General features: G+C 42.5%; 1 protein-coding gene across 4 annotated transcripts in view; it reads left to right on the forward strand.

Annotated features, from left to right (window-relative positions):
* The window catches only part of FBXO41 (F-box protein 41), a 34,991-nt gene that overhangs the window by 7,140 nt on the left and 14,422 nt on the right, over window positions 1-13,429 (forward strand). The gene's annotated exons all lie outside the window — the stretch shown is intronic.

The following is a 13,429-nucleotide window of genomic DNA, read 5'->3' on the forward strand; positions in this document are numbered from 1 at the left end:
CTTGTTTCTCATCCCACACCTGTGAGGCTTATGAAAGCAGTCCTCTGCAGTGACCAGTGGACTCTTTACATCTTTATTCTGGTTTGACTTGTCTGCATTGTTTATCCTGTTGTTCCTTTCATTCCTCCATGACATCCTCTTCTCCCAAAGATTTCCCATTTCTGCTGCAGATCCTTTGGAATTTCTTGGTTGTTATCCTTCCTCTGTCTCTCCAAAGGTCCACTCTCCCCACCCCCCATCTCTCTGAACCTTCTTCCTAGTTATGTACATGCACTTCTGTTTTTATGCTTAAGTTTCCCAAACGTTATTTTTGGTCCATATTGTGGATTATATACTGGGTAGCTCTACTTTCTCTTTTTTTATTTTTATCTATTTGTTTTATAGAGACAGAGAAATTGAGAGGGGAGGGAGATCTAGAAAGGAAAAGAGAGACACCTGCGGCACTGCTTCACCACTTGTGAAGCATCCCTCCTGCAGGTGGGGACCAGGGACTTGAACCTTGGTCCTTGTGCACTGTAATGTGTGCATTCAACCAGGTATATCACTGCCAGGTCCCAAATCCACTTTTTTAAATTTGTGAAATCTACAGCCAAACTTAGTTGTCCCCAAACCTGTCCTCTTTCATCTTCCCTCCTTACATATCCCTGTCTACCTAGATGCGTAAAACACAAACCTGAACCTCATCCTTGATTCCTTTTTGTGCCTGCTACTGTCGTCGGTCGTCAAATCCTCTTCCCTACTTCCACATGTATCCTTTTTTTTTTAATATTTATTTTATTTATTTATTCCCTTTTGTTGCCCTTGTTGTTTTATTGTTGTAGTTATTATTGTTGTTGTCATTGTTGGATAGGACAGAGAGAAATGGAGAGAGGGAGGGGAAGAAGAGAGGAGGAGAGAAAGATAGACACCTGCAGACCTGCTTCACTGCCTGTGAAGCGACTCCCCTGCAGGTGGGGAGCCAGGGTTCGAACTGGGATCCTTATGCCGGTCCTTGTGCTTTGCGCCACCTGCGCTTAGCCCTCTGCACTACAGCCCAACTCCCATGTATCCTTTTTAAATAAAGTAAACTTTATTTACTTAATTTGATAGTCTCTTTGTATAACCCTTATGCTATCTCCCCCATCCTGGAGCAAAATCTTAAAAATATTACACTGCCACAAGGTACAACTCTTGACCCACATAAAAAACAATCTGGATGAACTCAGTGATTTTCTAGGAAAGTACAAATTATCAAAATTGACTCAGGAAGAAACAGAAAACCTGAATAGTTAAATAACTATACTCAAAATTGAAAGAGCTGGCAAAGAGGCTAGGGATATTATCCATTGAATTCAATTCACATACACAACTGTCAGGAACAGGATTGCTCTGTAGCATATATTCAGGGTATCTGTATGTTTCTGCTTATCCCAGCTAAGTGCTGCTGGTCCCTTCTGGTGTAGGTAGTGCTTTTCAGGTCCTTAGAAGTATCCAGGGGCCGGGTGGTGGCGCACCTGGTTGAGCGACATGTTACAGTGCAAAAGGACCCAGGTTCGAGCCCCTGACCCCCACTTGCAGGGGGAAAGCTTTGCAAGTGGTGAAGCAGGGCTGCAGGTGTCTCTCTAGCTTCTCCTTCCCTCTCCATTTCTGGCTGTTTCTATCCAATAAAAAAGATAATAACAAAAAATTCTAAGTATTAAAAAAAAAGTATCCAGCCCTCTTCCTTCCCACCTCATGCACTTTTGAAACACCCACTGGGTGTACAGCACCCTGCTACCCAGGCTCTGAGAGCAGGAGAAAGGGAAAGTCTACAGTGTAGCCCTCTGTATTTATTCCCTTTTGTTGCCCTTATTTTTTATTGTTGTGGTTATTATTGTTGTTGTTAGATAGAACAGAGAGAAATGGAGAGAGGAGGGGAAGACAGAGAGGGGGAGAGAAAGATAGACACCTGCAGACCGGCTTCACCACCTGTGAAGCGACTCCTCTGCAGGTGGGGAGCCAGAGGCTCAAACCGGGATCCTTGCTCCGGTCCTTGTGCTTTGTGCCACCTGCGCTTAACCCGCTGTGCTCCTCCCTTAGGAATATTTTTGTCTAGATGTACACACTTCCTCAGCATGAGCACGATACTGTGCCTAAATGCAGGCCAGGTGACAGAGGCATGGGGGAAGGAAAGGAGGGAAAGGAAAAACAGAAGTGTCACCTATGCTAATTGCCTGATGATCCTGTACTATCAGCACCATAACAGAACAGCTAGAGACTTTGCTTTGCCTCTTTTTCAGCCTGGCCCTCCTTCCTCACCATCCTTAGCTCCTGTTATGTTCCTTCCCCCATCTAGTATACTATCTTAAGTCTACTGTCTCTCAATTCTAAGCTTTTGTTTGGGTAGAACTATCTGGAGGTATTCAGGTGTGTGAGTGTCATCTCCTCAAATAAGCCCGACCACCTCAAGTTGTGCACTATCTATGGCCTCTGCCACTATCACACTTTCACATGCCAACTCCCAGAAACACAGATCATCTTGCATTTTCATGGCTTCCACTATCTTGTGCTCATTGGTAATTCCTGCCACTAGTGGATACCACTTTTATCTGCCCGGCAGTTCTTCTAGGAGTAGCAGTGCCTCATCCTTTTTTTGATTGAGGTCTTCTCCCCACCCCCATGTGGTTCTGAGAGGGTTGCCAGTCCTAGCAGGAGAGACACATGACTCAGATCTGGCCAACTGTGGTTCCCTCATATTCTTGTTCACACTGATTGATCCAAGGATGGGCACATTCACGATGAGTCAACAGCATCACTGGGAACTTATATGAAAGACTGAGGAGTCTTCTTGCACCTCCTGGAGGCTCCTTCTAGAGTCACACTTGAGAGAGTCCATGCATGGTAAAGGCATAGCATGTGCCAGCATTCAGAGTAAAGCTGAGTCACAGTCCTCACCACATTTTTAGAACAGGGATATAGGTGTACCCAATAATCTACTCTTATTTTGTTTATTTTTATAAGTTTTTAAAAATTATTTTTATTTATTTTTTTATTTTTTGCCTCCAGGGTTATTGCTGGGACTCGGTGCCTGCACCACGAATCCACTGCTTCTGCAGGCCCTTCCCTCCCTTTTGTTGTCCTTGTTGTTTTATTGTTGTTGTGGTTATTGTTGTTATTAATGTTGTTGTTGGCTAGGACAGAGAGAAATGGAGAGAGGAGGGGAAGACAGAGACGGGGAGAGAAAGACAGACACCTGCAGACCTGCTTCACTGCTTGTGAAGCAACTCTCCTGCAGGTGGGGAGCTGGGGACTCAAACCGGGATCCTTCTGCTGGTCCTTGCGTTTCGCGCCACATGCACATAACCTGCTGAGCTACTGCCCGACCCCCTATTTTTATTTTTTAAATATTTATTTATTTCCTATTTGTTGCCCTTGTTGTTTTTATTGTTGTTGTAGTTATTGTTGTTGATGTTGTCATTGTTGGATTGGACAGAGAGAAATGGAGAGAGGAGGGGAAAACAGAGGGGGAGAGAAAGATAGACACCTGCAGACCTGCTTCACCACCTGTGAAGCAACTCCCTGCAGGTAGGGAGCCAGGGGCTCGAACCGGGATCCTCACGTTGGTTCTTGCGCTTTGCATCATGTGCGATTAATCCGCTGCACTGCTGCCTGACTCCCAGTTATTTTTATTTTTATATTCAGGATGGAGAAGTTGAGAGGGAAGGGGGAGAAAGAAACACAACGCTGTTTCACTACTTGTGAAACTTCCCCCCTGCAGGTAGAAACTGGGGCTTGAACCCCAGATCCTTGGGCACTGTAATGTGTGAGCTCTACCAGGTGTGCTACTGTCTGGCATCCAAAATCACTATTTTTAAATATTTACTTATTTATTTTTATTTTCATTATTATTTTATTTATAAAATGCAAACATTGACAAGACCATATTTTAAGATAGAGGCAGAGAGAAAGAGAGAGAGAGAGAACACCAAAGCATCAAAAGAGAGTACCAAAAAGCCCTTCATTGCAGAGGGGGCTAGGCTTGCACCTGTGTCATGCACATGTCGAAACAGCACTCTAGCCAAATGAACTATTTCACTATCCCTATTTTAAAAAAATATTTATTTATTTATAAAAGAGGGAATGAAAGAAGCGGAGCACCACTCTGGCACTTGCAATGTCAAGGACTGCACTCAGGATCTCATGCATGAGAGTCCAATGCTTTATCCATTGCACTGGGCCACTCATTTCTTTTTTCTTTCCATTATATTTACTTATTTATTTATTTATTACTGGACAGAGGCAGAGAGAAATTGAGAGGAGAGGGGGAGATAGAGAAGGAAAAAGAGAGACACCTGCAGCATTGCTTCACCACTCATGAAGCTTTCCCCCTATAGGTGGGGACCAGGGACTTGAACCTGAGTCCTTACATACTGTAATATGTGCACTTAACCAAATACACTACTGCCTGCCCCACCACCCCTTTCTTTTTTGTTATAGGAATGAATCTGTAACTTTTTTTTTTTTGAGTTTGTGTTGTATTTCAGTTACTGTCGAATAAAAGTCTTAATACTCTTCAAAATCTTTATTTCTAAGCTAAAATTCTCTCCTGAGCTCTACTGAAAATTGAATTCATTCACTGTACATTTACTGAGTACTTTCTCTGTACCATGAGCTCTACCTCATGCTTTAGTAGGTATCTTAAGGACACACAGACCAATATAACCTTACCCTTACCTAGATTTCCAGGTTTATCAGGTCTAAGTATAATCATCAAGAACTACTGAATGCTATTACTTGAATTATATAATTGCCCCTTGCTTATTGGATACATGTATACCTGTACCCAGTACCCTAAACACTAACCCATATCTAGTATCTGTAACTTTGTTAGATGATGCGCCATCTAACGGGGCTGCACCAGTTTGCATTCCCATCAGCAATGTAATTGAGTCCCCCTTTCTCCACAGCTTCACCAATACTTACAATTTCCTGTCTTGTTGATGTAGGCCATTCCCATAGGTGTGAAATGGAATCTTAGTGTAATTTTAATTTGCATTTCTCTGATAACTGAGGTGGAACATTTCTCCATATGTCTGTGGGTCATGTGTTATCTCTTCTTTAGAAAACTGCCTACTCAGTTCTTTGGTCTACTTTACAATGACTCCACTTTTAGAAGCAATTCAACTCCCTGCCATATACACACTGAGGTAATTTTGGATGAAGTAAGATGATAGCTAGCATCTGTTCAAACGTATCCATTAGTGGAGGATAAAGGAACTATGAAGCCAGGAAGCAGAATACACAAATGAAATAGAATTGACGGTGAGTTGATAACTATTGAAATTAGATGAAGCATATGTATCATATTTTTGAGTGTGTATATAACAATTTTTTTTTTTTTTTTTTAGTCCTTGTCTCAACACACATACCAGAAATTTCTAGATGGAGTAGAACTCCAGCGTGTAATAATGGAGACACAACCTGAAGTTTTTGCACACCAAGTTGGTGTCAGTTTATGATATTAGTCATTCATTATAGCCTGTAATACAGTTGTTTAAGAATTTTGAAAAAAAAAAGGAAGTGACAAAACACTAAAATAAAACATAGATAAGTATGGGAGATAGCATAATGGTTATGCGAAAAGACTCTCATGCCTAAGGCTCTGAGATCCCAGGTTCAATCCCCTGTACCACCATAAGCCAAAGCTTAGTAGTGCTCTGTAAAAACAAAAAAGACTAAAAGATAAAAATTAAACACAGACAACTGTTTATGTAGTTTGATGGACTTGTCAAGCATGACAACAAAAACAGAATTAATAAAGACCATACTAAAGAAAATTTTAAACTTTAATATATCACTAGAGACCATAAATAAAATTAAAAGCCAATCAACACACTTGGGGAAATAGTTTCAGTTATAATTCTATAAATAACAGCAGGTCAATATTGTGAAAAGCTTTTGCAAATCAATAAGAAACTTTGAATACTCAGTATAAAAATGAACAGAGAAATAGGCAAGTCAACAATAATATGTGATTGACAAATGTGTGAAAAGAAATGTCCAGTCACAGTAATCAAAGAGATAAAAGTGAAACAGCCAGGCTATTTCTGACTTTCAAATTGGCAAAAATTCAGTGAGGCTGGAAGCGAAACTAAGGAATTTGGCTGCAGTTAATACTAAAGGAAGCCACTAAAGGTACATGAGTAGGAGTCACCAAATAAAAACCTTGTGACTTACGCAGGATAGACTAAACGCTGAACCAGTTGGAAGAACATGAAGCATGAGAGAACAGTTGGGCTGAAGGCATTCCAGGGGAAAAAGCAGCATGTCATGATGGTTGGCAGAAAACAAAATCAAGATGGCCAGTGGTGTGGTGTGATTGGGAGACAGTAGTACCACTGAAAGAAATAAAGGCCCTAGGGAGTGGGTGATGGGAAGTCCAGGGCTTCTTTTTGACACCATGGGCCATTGTGTTTGCTTATGAGTTTCATTAGCAGTAACTGACAACCAACTCAAAATGGTTTAAGCTACAAAAAGAATTTGCTGCCTTATATAGTTGGCAAATACTGGGGTATAGTTTCAGGCACAAATGGGTCTGGATGCCCAAGGGGTGCTACATGAATCTTTTCTTCTCTCTCTCTCTCTCTCATTGCCACCAATGAGAGGTTGTCACTGAAGTTTGGTGCCTGCATAATGAATCCACTACTTCTGGTGGCCATCTCTCCCACCACCCTGTTATTTTGCTCCTTTTCTTTTATTTGATAGACCAGAAAACAATTGAGAAGGGGAGAGGTAGAGAGAGAAAAAGAGAGAGACATACCTGCAGTACTGCTTCACTACTCATGAAGCCTCCTCACTCTAGGTGGAGCTGGGGGCTTAAACTCAAGAGTTTTTTTTTTTAATATTTATTTTATTTATTTATTCCCTTTTGTTGCCCTTGTTGTTTTATTGTTGTAGTTATTATTGTTGTTGTCGTTGTTGGATAGGACAGAGAGAAATGGAGAGAGGAGGGGAAGACAGAGAGGAGGAGAGAAAGATAGACACCTGCAGACGTGCTTCACTGCATGTGAAGGGACTCCCCTGCAGGTGGGGAGCCGGGGTTCGAACTGGGATCCTTATGCCAGTCCTTGTGCTTTGCGCCACCTGCGCGTAACCCGCTGTGCTACAGCCCGACTCCCTACTCAAGAGTTTTGCACATGGTAATATGTGCATGGTAAACGGGTGCACCACTGCCTGGCCTCTCTCTTTCCTTTTGTACAAAGGCAAGCTAGAAATGGCCACAAATAATTCCAGCTCACATTCTACCAGCTGGGCACAAGTCTTAGGGTGGCTCTTCTATTGGCCTGAACTGCAAACTTAACCTAGTATTGAAAGGTCACTGTGGCTGATGATGACTAGAGTGAGCTCATGTGTATTAGTCCCACCCACACATAGGTTCAGAATGGAGGAGGGAGTGATTCTTTAAGTTAATATGGGGGAAGTTAATATGGGGGAAGGGGAGATATGCACAAAGGAGTCTGGTACTGAGCAGTAAAAACAATAAATATATACTACATTCCAATTCCTGGCTGTTCAAGATCTATGCAGATAGTTTTTTTTTTAAAAAAGATTGTTTTTATTTTATTAATGAGAAAGATGTGGAGAGAGAGAGGAAGAAAAAAACAGACATCACTGTGGTACATGTGCTACTGGGGATTGAACTCAGGACCTTATGCTTATTTCTGCTTATCACAATGCAATACAACTACTTCTCATAAAACTCAAAACACACTTGCCACATTTCTGGAAAGAGATGGTCCATCCCAATTCAAGATCTTGACTATGGATTGTTTGGGCGATATAGCTAGTCCCTCATATTTTGTTTGTTTTTACCAGAGTACTGCTCTTTTGTTGGTGCTGGGGATTGAACCTAGCAACTCAGTCTCAAGCATGAAAGTCTCTTTGCATAACTAGTATCCCCCCTCATGATCTTTCCATTTATGACCAGTTGACAATGGTGGAAGGAAAAAAAAAATCAAAGAGCTGAAAAAAATCCTTTCTAGATATAGAGGGGAAATAAGGAAAAACTCTCAGAGGTCACTAGATACAATGCTTCACTTGCTTGACCAATTAATTAGCAAAGTGGATTTTTCCCTTGACCACCAAGGCAGCTGGCTCTGGTCTGTGTTAGTTTCCCTTTTCTTTGTGTTCTGTAGCCACTTGCAGAAGGACCATTTAGGGTTCACCTCCCACTCCTACAGGTATGGGGGCTGAGTAATCCCTGACCTTTGTTTTCTAGGCTTGTGGTTTTTCCCTGGTAATGCAATTCCCTCAATCATTAGGAAGCTTTTAGTCAATTTGCATTCAGCCATTCCCAACCTCACCCCCCCCCACCCCCACCCCCCCACCCCCCCCCCACTCCCCGCACACACACACCCACCCCCCCCCCCCAGCTATTAACCAAACTAGAGAGCTCACAGGAAGTTCTAATTCTTGAATCTAGTCCTTGGTGATGGTGTTGGGGGAGGAGTAGACAGCCAATTAGCAACAGGCCTTGGTGTTCTACCTACCCTGCCACCCTGGCTCTGTGGCCTCTGCCACAGGACAGTGCAGACCCCTAGTCTCAGGGGAGGGGTTGTGGAGAACCTGAGAAATCAAAATCCTATCAGGCCCCAGATTTGTCTCCATCTGTGTTTCCAGCCTCCCTGTCTTGCTTGAGCTGACTTTAGCTAGAAGCAGAGAACTGGCTCTTAATTATCTGACCCTCAGCCATATTGAATTACTAGCCTCAGGGAGAAAGGGCCTTTCAGGGCTAAGCAGTATTTTCTCCTTTTCTGCTTTTTTAAAAAAACCCTTTAAAAAATATTTGTTTATTCCCTTTTGTTGCCCTTATTGTTTTATTGTTGTAGTTATTGTTGTTGTTATTGATGTCATCGTTGTTGGATAGGACAGAGAGAAATAGAGAGAGGAGGGGAAGACAGAGAGGGTGATAGAAAGATAGACACCTGCAGACCTGCTTCACCGCTTGTTAAACGATTCCCCTGCAGGTGAGGAGCCGGGGGCTTGAACCGGGATCCTTATGCCGGTCCTTGTGCTTTGTGCCACTGCACTTAACCCACTGTGCTACCACCTGACTCCCCCTTTCTGCTTTTAAAGGCTCTCTTTTGAGCCATAGTGTAGACCTTACTGATGCCACAGAAATGCCTACACATCAATATCTTGACTTTTGTCCTTTTTTTTTTTCTTTTTAAAGATTTACTTAAAAAAAATTTTTTGTTTTTCTAGGATAGAGTCAGCCAGAAATCAAGAGGGTTTAGGGAGATAGAGAGAGAGTGACACGGAAAGAAAAAAGCTTTCTTTCTTTCACAAAGCTTTCTTCCTGCAGGTGGGGTCTGGGTGCTGGAACCCTGGTCCTTACACATTGTAACATGTGCACTCAACCAGGTGCACCTCCGTCTGGCCCCCTCTTGACATTTTTTTCTACAACTCTTTAAGTTCCAACTTTAGTAAAGACATTGTGTGAACTCTAGAAATAGTAGGGCAGTTTAATCAGCTGTTTTGCTGCTGTGTAGCAAGGTTCACCAGCTCTGAGTGGGAGAAGCTTTCACTGCCATTTAGTTCAAATGATTTCTACTATGTGGGGAAGAAAATCAAGTTCAGATTCTAATTTCTGGGTTAGTACTTTTTACTGATAGAAATAATTCAACCCCAAACCTGACTGACCTAACAAAAATAAATAAATAAATAAACAGCTCACATAATTGAACAGACCAGGATCTCAAACACTGTCTATCAGGAACCTCTATTTCTCCATATAACTTCTGTTTCTCTATGTTTGAATTCATATGGTTTCTCTTAAAAGAAGACAGACAAGATATCTGGCCCTTGTTGCTCTGGCCCTGCCCATTAGTTTAGAAACTAGAGGCAAGGATGCTTCTTTACCCCCACCTCTCCCACCCCCCTGCCAGAAGTCCCAGGGAAATTCTGAAGAAAAGACTATTTGGTTCAATGAGAAAAGACTCACAGGGGTCTAGGTAGTGGTGCACCGGGTTAAACACACATAATACAGAATTGCAAGGATCCGGGTTGGAGCCCCCAGCTCCCCACCTACAGGAGGAACACTTGACAAGTGGTGAAGCAGGTCTGCAGATGCCTTATCTTTTTCTCCCCCTCTCTACCTCCCCCTCCTCTCTCAATTTCTCTCTGTCCTATTAAATAAAAAAGGGGGCAGGTGGTGGTGCACCTGGTTGAGTACACATATGACAATGTGCAAGAACCCAGGTTCGAGCCTCCAGTCCCCCACCTGCAAGAGGAAGCTTTGCAAGTGGTGAAGCAGTTTTGCAGGTTTCTCTCTCTCTCTCTCTCTCTCTCTGCCTTCATGGTTATTTCTGGGGCTCGGTGCCTGCACTATGAATCCATTGTTCCTGTAGGCCATTTTTCCCCCTTTTTGTTGCCCTTGTTTATTGTTGTTATTATTATTGTTATTTATGTCATTGTTGGGTAGGACAGAAAGCAATCGAGAGAGGAAGGGAAGACCTGCTTCACCGCTTGTGAAGTGACCCCTTCCCCTGCAGGTGAGGAGCCTGGAGCTCAAACTGGGATTCTTATGCTGGTCCTTGTGCTTCACATCGTGCGCTTAACCCACTGCTCTACTGCCCCCCCCCCCACGCACATCTCTATCTCTCCCTAGCATCGCAATTTCTGGCTGTCTCTATCAAATAAATAAAGATTTTTAAAAAAAGGGTAAAATGTCTTCCAAAAGCAGTGGATTAGTAGTGGAGGCACCAAACCCCAGCGATAACCTTGGAGGAAAAAAAAAAAATGATTCACAGACTTGATTTATTTCGGTGATTTATATCCACCCCACAACTATGACTGGCCAGAATGATGTCACATTCTTACCCATTACCCACTTAGACCATATGAGCTGAAAAAGTGGGGAAGGAAGGATGGTTTCCCAAAGTTCAAGTAGGCTGCTGCTATCCGGAAGAGGACTGGGCTGTGGTTTGACAAAAGGAACAGAACCATATCTAAATCCATGTAGAAAATACCAGAAGACTGTACAACTCTAGAGCAGGTCAGGATGGAAATGTTAGAACTGAGAGTAACGGTTTTAAAGGTGGGATTGGACCACACTGCCTGGGAGGAGAGGCTAGAGTCTAGGGAACTGGAAGATAGTCTTTCCATTGGAAATAGGATATTAGGAATAAGGCAGCAAAAAGAAGAGCACCCAAAAGGGGACCATTTCAAGGTAGCCAATGAAGCCCCTTGACAATTGGATTGTCCAATTAGCAGGTGCCTGTGACACAGAGAAACACAGAAATAGCAGAGGGTACAGACAGTTAGGAAGAGCATGGTAATGGAGAGTAGGGCAGAGATCCCATAATGCAGATATGATGGGATCGTGGGGGATGCAGGTGATCAGGGTTGGATGCTTGGAAGGATGGTGGTTTGTGCCAAGAAGAAGGTCTGAGGAAGACAAATGACCCTTGGCAAAAGGCAGTGCATGAGTACTTTTTGGAGATAAACCTTGCAAAGAAATCTGAGAAAATGATCTAGGTGCTGGGGGTTGGGCGGTTGAGCAGAAGGTTAAGCGCACATGGCATGAAGTGCAAGGACCAGTAAGGATCCTGGTTCAAGCCCCTGGCTCCCTACCTGCAGGGGTGTCACCTCACAAGTGGTGAAGCAGGTCTGCAGCTGTCTATCTTTTTCTCCCCCTCTCTGTCTTCCCCTCCTCTCTCGATTTCTCTCTGTCCTATCCAACAACAATGACATCAATAACAACAATAATAATAACCACGACAATGATAAAACAAGGACAACAAAAGGGAAAGTAAATAAATATAAAAAATAAATTTAAAAAAATGATCTAGGTGCTTAGGATGGCAGGAATGGGAAAGTTGTACAGAAGCAGAACAGGAACAGTGATACACAGGTGTCAGGTAATGTGGCATCTTACCAGTGTAAGGTGACATCTTAACAGTCCAACATCATAACAATAGTTTAGTTTGTCTGATGGATGTAGTTTGCATGACATGGAAATATGCATTTTAACCATGTTTCTTTCTGAGCTACAAATACAGTCCAAAACACAGACTTTATTTGCACTAATATAAGTGTATGACTTGATTGTTTACATATGTAGAAACCTGAATAATCACTACTAAAGGGGGCCAGGTGGTGGCACACCTGCTTAAGTGCATTACAGTGTGCAAGGACCCAAGTTCAAGCCCCTGATCCCCATCTGCCGGGGGAAAGGTTCATGGATGTAGGTGTCTCTCTGTCTCTTTCCCTCTCTATCATCCTCTCCCTTCTCAATTTCTCTGTCTCCAATAATAAGTTATAAAGAGAAAAAATAAAAATATTAATCACTCTGCATATCAAGATACAGAACATTTCTGCATCACATCCTGTCCCTTCCTCATGCCTAAAGCCTACATGCCTACCTTTGGGGAAGGAAAACTATTGTGATTCTGTCATTACTCATTTTGTCTATTCTTGAAATTCATATATATGGAATGCTACAATATGTGCTCTGCTTTGGCTTATCTCTTGCAAATAACATTGCATGTGCCAGTGGTTCCTTTCTCTTTACTGTGTAATATGCCATTCTTTTGAGGTTTATTTGTATTATGAAAGAGTGTGTGTGTTTCAGGTTAGACAGCGGGAAAATGGGAGAGAAAAGCCAGAGCACTTTGCTGGCACATGCAATATAAGAGATGGAACTGCTGGGGGGGGGGTAGCTAGCATAATAGTTATGCAAAAAGACTCTCATGACTGAGGCTCCAAAGTTCCAGGTTCAGTCCCTTGCATCATTATAAACCAGAGATGAACAGTGCTCTGGTAAAAACAGAAAAAGAGAGAGAGACAGAGATGGAACTGCTGACATGAGAAATACAAGTCCAGAGCTCCATCAGTTGAATCGTTTCCCTAGCCACAATATTGCTTTAAAAAAAAAAGATTTTATTTATTTTCTTTTGTTGCCCTTGTTGTTTTTTATTGTTGTTTTTATTGATGTCGTCGTTGTTGGATAGAACAGAGAGAAATGGAGAAAGGAGGGGAAGACTGCGAGGGAGAGAAAGATACCTGCAGAGCTGCTTCATCGCCTGTGGGGGGACTCCCGGGATCCTTACGCTGGTCCTTGCACACCCGTTGCACTACCGCCAGACTCCCCCCCCCCTTTTTAAGACCAGAGCATTGCTCAGCTCTGGCTTAATGGTGGTGTAGGGAATTGAACCTGGGACTTTCAAGCCTCAGGCATGAAAAAAACCTTTTTGTATAACCGTTATGCTATCTCCCCACTCCCACTATTCCATTATCCACAATTTATCCACTCTTCTGACCGTGGGCACTTGGTGTTAGATGCTCTAGATGGAACTACTGTAAATAAATCGATTAATATATATATATATATATATATATATATATATATATATATATATATAGGGAGAGAGAGAGAGAGAGAGAGAGGCAGAGAAATCGAGTACCTCAT

This window comes from Erinaceus europaeus, chromosome 3, assembly GCF_950295315.1.
Source record: "Erinaceus europaeus chromosome 3, mEriEur2.1, whole genome shotgun sequence".
Classification (NCBI taxonomy): domain Eukaryota; kingdom Metazoa; phylum Chordata; class Mammalia; order Eulipotyphla; family Erinaceidae; genus Erinaceus; species Erinaceus europaeus.